Genomic DNA, 7,233 nt, shown 5'->3' with positions numbered 1-7,233 from the left:
TGGGCTGCTTGAACTGGCATCTGAAGCTGGTCTATCTTCTTGGTCAGAAGCTCCACTTGAGTTCCCAAGGCTGCTGTGGAGTCTAACTGGTTGACCATTCCTTGTTTGACCGGCCGACTCCTAGAGGATTGCCATTAGTAGTTGTTCATGGCCATCTCCTCTATCAGGTTTTGCGCCTGCTCTGGCGTCTTGCTATTCAAAGCTCCACCTGCTGCAGCGTCCACCATTTGCCTCGTAGCAAGGTCCAAACCGCTGTAAAAGGTCTAAACCTGCATCCATACTGGTAGACCGTGGTGTGGACAACATCTCAACAAATCTTTATAACTCTCCCAAGCGTCGTACATGCTCTCGTCATCCATCTGCATAAAAGAAGAAATGTCATTTCTCAATTTAGCAGTTTTAGCTGGAGGGAAGTACTTGTAAAGAAATTTTTTAGCCAAAGATTTCTAGGTTGTAATAGTGTGCGGTGGAAGGGACTGCAGCCATCTCTTTGCTCTATCCCTTAAAGAAAATGGAAATAATCTTAGCCGGATGGCATCATCGGTAGTTCCATTTATCTTGAAAGTGTCGCATATCTCTAAAAAGTTGGCTATATGGGCATTGGGATCCTCGCTTGGTAGCCCCCCAAATTGTACAGTCTGCTGTACCATCTGGATCACATTTGGCTTTATCTCGAAATTGTTAGCTGCCACCGCCGGTCTGAGTATACTCGTTTGTGTCCCATCTAATGATGGTCTAGCAAACTCGTACATCGTTCTGTTGGCATCCGCTGCGGCATTTCCATCGTGATTCTCCATCCCTTCTGGTCTATCTACAGGTACCTCAACCTTAATCTCCTCCTCTTCTAATTGCAAACGCTTCTTTAAAAGTCTGAGGGATCGTTCTAGATCAGACAGAGGCTCTATAAGATTAGAGTTTGAGCTCCTAGTCATAAACTACCTACAAATGGAATGTAGCGACCAAAGAATAAAAGTAGTTAAAACAATGAAAGAATAAAATAAAGCAAAATAAAGACAAAAAAATAAATATGGCTAAATTAACAAAAACACAAGTTCGTTCTAGTTCACACAAAAAGTAAATTCCCCGGCAATGGCGCCAAAAACTTGATAGGCTATTTACGTAGCTACAATCTAAGGCAGTGAACCTATCGATGTAGACTAGCACAAATGGTGAGTATCAAGGTCGTATTCTCGGGAAAGGGTGGACCTAGACCTACTGTAGCGTCTTATGTTATCTAACCTAAAAAAATCAATAAATGTTATTCTTTGATTAATTATGAACAAACAAGTAATTAAATGTCAAATTATCTGAAATGATTTAGGAAAACTCTCGAAGGAAAAGCAAACCCTAGGGGACTTAAGTTAATTGGATTTTGGTGAAGATAGAGATTAGATTGATTATCAATTGCAATTACCCATGGACGAAGTCTTAACTGATTTTGGTCTCCCTCTCGAGATAACCGAATTCTTGAACCTAATAACCTAAAGTTGGAATCTCTTCCTAACGATTGATTATTCGATTAGCATTAAGGTTTAACCCGCCTCTATTAAGCTTTGTTAATTCTTAATCTGGCTAGTCAATTACGCTTATCTCTAAGTAATTATTAACCAGTTCTTGCTATTCAATTTTCTTATTACTAAACGAATCTCTCAATTACATAAAGCAATCTAAATTCCACAATTCACAACGTCTCATGAATAAATTAACTTCTCATTAATAATAAAAGCAAGAAGAATCAAGAATTGACAATCAAAATCTCATAACATTAAGATCAATCCACAAACATAGGAACCCCAATTAGGTTCAACAATTTAGCTACTCATACTAATAAGCATCACAAAATAAGGAATAAAATTAGAAAAGTAAATTAAAGGCATGTACACTCTTCTCTTTCAAGTTGGATGAGAAACCCTAATTTTCCAACTCAAAATATCAAACCCTAAGTTGCCTATTGAATGCTCCCAAATCTTGTCTTGATCTTCAAATTGATGTTGAAACAAGTGCAATCCTTCCTTCAATTGATGAAATTGATTTCCCAAAGTTGACAATTGAGGTCTAGAAACAAATGAATTGAGTTCGTATAATGGAAATCAAGTCAGAAAATCGAACCCTGATTCACCAAATCATTTTTGCCTATATAGTCCCTTCAGCACGACCATGGTCAAGTTGTGAGTCCAGCCGCCGAACCCGCGATTCGATTCTGTTGACCTCTTCCAGGCCGTGCCCTAGCCGGTGCTGAGCCACCACAGGCCCTGCTGGAGGCCGTGATGGCTACGAAAATCGTGCCAAAATGGCACTCTTGGGGGCAGCTTCTTGACAATTCAGCACAGCCGAAGTCCAGCCCGTGCTCCACCTCGGAATGTTAGTCCTTACTCAATTTAATGGATTTTGGTCCGTAATTGCGCGTATTTCCCTCGATTATTGACAATGTCCTTCGATAATGACCTGAAACGTGAAAGGAACCAAAACACAGGTGATTTTAGCATAAAATGAGATAATTATGCATAAGAATGTAAACAATTGGGCATGTAAATATGTATAATATGATGCCTATCAAATCACCCCACACTTAAGTTGTTAATGCTTTGCTGGATCATCAAGCTAGACGAGACGTAAATCCACGCACAAAAGGCAGAAATCATGTTGTTATTGATTAATCCAAGCATAATACAAGCTGGAACGTGACCGTTTAAATGTCTGGGATGCATAAAATGAAGTAATTTGGGTCGGAGTATCATTAGGTAGGCCCACACGAATTTCTACTTATTTTCATTAAGCTGGCTCATAGAATCTAGGATTACGGTTGACCAGTCAACTCCTTTCTAGTTCTTGATTTGACTTTACTTTATTCATCTTTTCTTTCTTTATTAATTCATATTTAGCTTCTAGTTTCTTTATCTTATGGAATGAGGGATTTCACACCATAAAAACCGTATGCAACCGAATACTTGAGGCTAATGAGCATGCTATTTCAGTTTTCTACCTTTTGGGAAATCAAGTTATAGGTTCTTTCAAGAGCTTTGCGACGTAATCACGAGTCGCCCTGGCAAACATAGACTTATCGCTTGCGTTCTTCCTATCTTTTGTGTTCTTTGTCTACCCTAGTGTCTAAATCAATTTGATTTAATCCTTACACCCAGCCGTACGGAGAAGAACAAAGAACTTGCAATTTCTTTCCTTTCTTTTGTGCCTCACTTTCTAATCTTTGTTTAGTATGATGGTTTGGTTCTATTTGGGGAGCATAAGCATGAGTGTCGAGTGAAAGCGCGTGTAAGCGGCAAGCATATGCAAAGATCCATTGTTTGGACAAATGCAAAGAAATTAAATTAGTTGATCGAGTATTGATATCATTCTAGAATGAAATGATATCATTCGATCGAGCATTAATATCATTCTCGAATGATCTTGGTCAAATCATTTGAAGGAACGAGGGAACAACGAGAATCGAGGCACACCCTAAATTCAGGACTCGGACCATTGGAATCTCCATCATTTTTTGTTCCTCTCGGCACGAGGACTCTTGATGGCTCAAGGATTAGCATAAAGAATCATGAGAAGGAAGTTGACAATATTGGCCGGTGGCATTAATGCTTTACTTGATTATCAAGCGGGACGAGATGTAAATCCACATGCGAAGGGGAGGAATCATGTTAGTTTTCGATTAATCCAAGCATAATACAAGCAGGAACGCGACCGTTTTGATATCTGAAACGCATATAATGAAGTAATTTGAGTCGGAGTGTTATTAGGTAGGCCCACACCAATATCTCCTTATTTTTGTTAACCTAGCTCATAGAATCTAGGACTACGATTGATGATATACGTAGAATAATGGGGATTTTAAGGCAGAATTTATGTACATTTGGATGTGAATTGGTCCCAACACTCACCCTATGCATTTGTTTGTGTGCTTTAGGTCCAAAAGTCAAAGAGTGATAAAGGGAAGAATTGGAGCAGAATTGGAAGTCAAAGTTGCCGAAACAAGTCAAGTTTGTGCATCCCTAATCTGAACATGGCCGTGTTGGTTTTAATACTGGCCGTGTTCCCAACACGGGCACCAAAACGGTCGTTTTGGGTGCATTTGACAACAGGAGAAAGATGCGTTAAGGAGCACAACCATAAAGAGTAACACAGGCAAGAACACCAGACCGTGTTCCCAACACGGCCAAGAATACCAGACCGTGTTCCCAACACGGCTAGGAACACGGCCATATTCGCGGCAATAGGACGAATTAATTAAAAGAAAGAGCAAGAGGAGAGAAGATAAAATGGGGGAGAATGTCCCAAACACTAACTTTTCTCTCCCTAAGGGTTTTCTGAGTTGGAACCAAGGAGAAATGAGACTTGGACTAAGATTTAAATCGGACTCCCTTCAAAGATTGAAGATTGGGCGAGGTTCGTTGATTGGCTTCAATTTGAGTGAGAGGAACAAGAATCGATTCAAGATTGGGCAAGAGGAATTGGAGCTGTTTAATCTCATCCAAGGGTGTATTCGGGTTTCTCTATCTTACTCATTTTTGTAATTGAATTCTTGTGGGTTTTGATAATGAACATGATTAGCTAGAATGATTAAATCCATTGGGATTTCTTTATTATGTTGGCTTAAAGTTATATTGTTGGATTTTTTGAGTTAGTTTTATATTAGTTTTGTATTCTTCTTGCTTTCAGTATTAATAAGATAATGCATTATTCATGAGACGTTGTGAATTGTGGTGTTTAGATTGCTTTATGTGATTGAGAAGTCCATTTGGCAATTGGAATTTTGAATAGCAAGAACTGGTTAATAATCACTTAGAGATAAGGATAATTAACTAGTCGGATTAAGAATTAACAAAGCTTAATAGAGGCGGATTAAAGCTTAATGCTAATTTAAGAATCAATCGTTAGGAAGAGATTCCAACTTTAGGTTATTAGGTTTAGGAATTCGGTTATCTCGAGAGAGAAACCGGATTCAGTTAAGAATTCATCCACGGGTAGCATAATTGGAGTCATCAATCCTTTATCTTTTGTTTGATTGCCTCCATTTGGGTTTGCTTTCTTGTCTGGGTTATTTCATTTATCCATTTACTCCTGCATCTCCCTTAGAACTTAGCTTGTAGCTATTAGTTAGTTTAGAAATTATTCATCATTCATTTTAGGTTAATATAATAAAGAACAAAGGAGTAACTCTGGGCTTTCACTTTCCCGAGGAATATGACCTTGATACTCGCCATTAGTGCTAGACTGCATCGATAAGTACACTGCCTTAGATTGTAGCTACATAGATAGCACCCATTAGTTGACCAGTCAACTCTTCTCTGATTCTTGATTTGACTTTAGTTTATTCATCTTTCTTTATTTATTAATTCGTATTTAGCTTCTAGTTTCATTTTCTTATGGAATGAGTGATTTCGTACAATAAAAACCTGATGCAACCAAGGACGCAACTAAGTCAACTAGCATGGATCCACTAGCCTATGGAGGACCAATGACACGAGCAAGGAGTAAGAAATTCAAGCAAGCCTTAAATTCTTACTTAGAGCATGTTTTAAAAATGGCTAATGATGGTGCTTTTAATGATGATAACAATGTCTTGAAGATAGTGACAGTAATTGCTATTAATGAAGATTGAGGCAGAAGCTCATCTTCAATAAGGCGTGACCACACCTTACAATTCATGAGCTGCTGGAACTTGCAAAAAGAGCTTCAAATTTTTCACGATAAATTCATAGTGGACCCATTTTTTAGTTAATTTCCTATATTTTTGGAAGTAATGGATAAAGAGAACTTTCTCCATGAATTTAGGATTTTAATTTGTTTAGAGTACTCTTTATCTTATCCTTCCTTATAGGGATAAGATTAGCCGCATATTAGGAGTCTTTTAGGGTTTGATTTTTATTCCTTATCTTTTAGTCCTTTTTAGGGTTATAATCATTTCAAAACTTTATAAATAGAGCTATGTATTTCGGCCAAAAGGGCATTAGATCAATATGTCATTTTGAATGAAGTTTATTTTCCTTGAGTTGTTAACTCTTGAATTTCTTGAGATTAAATTAACTTGTTTAGTTTAGTTTCACATCTACATAAACTTTTTATTAGTTTCTTGGGTTGTTTGAACATTCTTCATCTATTTATAACTAAAGGGCTTAGTAATTCTATTGTTAAGTTTGTTAATTCCATAATCAATTGCAAACTTTCAAGTTAGATCTTGGGGCGATAATTTGAACTTATTAGTAAGGGTGCTTCCTCTTAAATAGGGAGAGCGTTTATCAGTTTGAGTTTCTCACTATTGCTCATCTTGGTGTTTGAACGTATCCGGTTCGAGTCCATATTAAAACCGCATGCAACCGAATATTTGAGGTTAGTGAGCATACTATTTCAGTAGTTTACCTTGTAGGAGATCGAAAACATAGACTTATTGCTTATGTCCTTCATTTCTTTTGCGTTCTTTGTCTACCGTAGTGTCTAAATCAATTCGATTTTATCCTTATGCCAAGCCGTACGGAGAAGAATAAAGAACTTGCGATTTCTTTCCTTTCTTTTATGCCTCTCTTTCTAATCATTTTTTAGTATGATAGGTTGGTTTTATTTGGTGAGCATAAGCATGAGTGTCAAGTGAAAGTGCGAGTAAGTGGCAAGCATAGGCACAGATCCATTGCTTAGAAAATTGCAAGGAAATTGAATTAGTTGATAGAGTATTTATATCATTCTCAAATGAAATGAAATCAGTTGATCGAGCATTGATATCATTCTTGAATGATCTCGGTCGAATCTTTTAGAGGAAGGAGTGAACGATGAGAATCGAGGTGCACCCAAATTCAAGACATGGACCATTGGGATCTCCATCATTCCTTATTTCTCTCGGCACGAGGACTCCTGATGGCCCAAGGATTAGCGTAAGGAATCATGAGAAGGCAGTTGACAAGCTTGGACGGTGGCGTTGATGCATTGCTTGATCATCAAGCGAGACGAGACGTAAATCCACGCACGAAAGGTAGAAATCATGTTCTTTTCGATTAATCCAAGCATAATAATAGCAGGAACGTGACCATTTTGATGTATAGGACGAATACAATGAAGTAACTTGTGTCGGAGTGTTATTAGGTAGGCCTACACAAATTTCTCCTTGTTTTCGTTAAGCTGGCTCATAGAATCTAGGACTACGTTGACTAGTCAACTCCTCTCTCTTTCTTGATTTGACTTTAGTTTATTCATCTTTCTTTATTTATTAATTCGTATTTAGCTTCTAATTTC

The 7,233-nt window shown here is 37.8% G+C and overlaps 1 non-coding gene across 1 annotated transcript; it reads left to right on the top strand.

Annotated features, from left to right (window-relative positions):
• The first annotated feature begins 285 nt into the window (after nucleotides 1-285).
• LOC112536566 lies at nucleotides 286-392 on the top strand. Its single transcript, XR_003080559.2, has one exon. It is a non-coding gene; the product is annotated as a small nucleolar RNA R71 (small nucleolar RNA).
• Nucleotides 393-7,233: the final 6,841 nt, after the last annotated feature.

The sequence above is a fragment of the Ricinus communis genome, chromosome 1 (genome assembly GCF_019578655.1).
Source record: "Ricinus communis isolate WT05 ecotype wild-type chromosome 1, ASM1957865v1, whole genome shotgun sequence".
Classification (NCBI taxonomy): domain Eukaryota; kingdom Viridiplantae; phylum Streptophyta; class Magnoliopsida; order Malpighiales; family Euphorbiaceae; genus Ricinus; species Ricinus communis.
The sequence above is the reverse complement of the archived record's forward strand: the minus strand, read 5'-3'. Positions and strand labels throughout refer to the sequence as shown.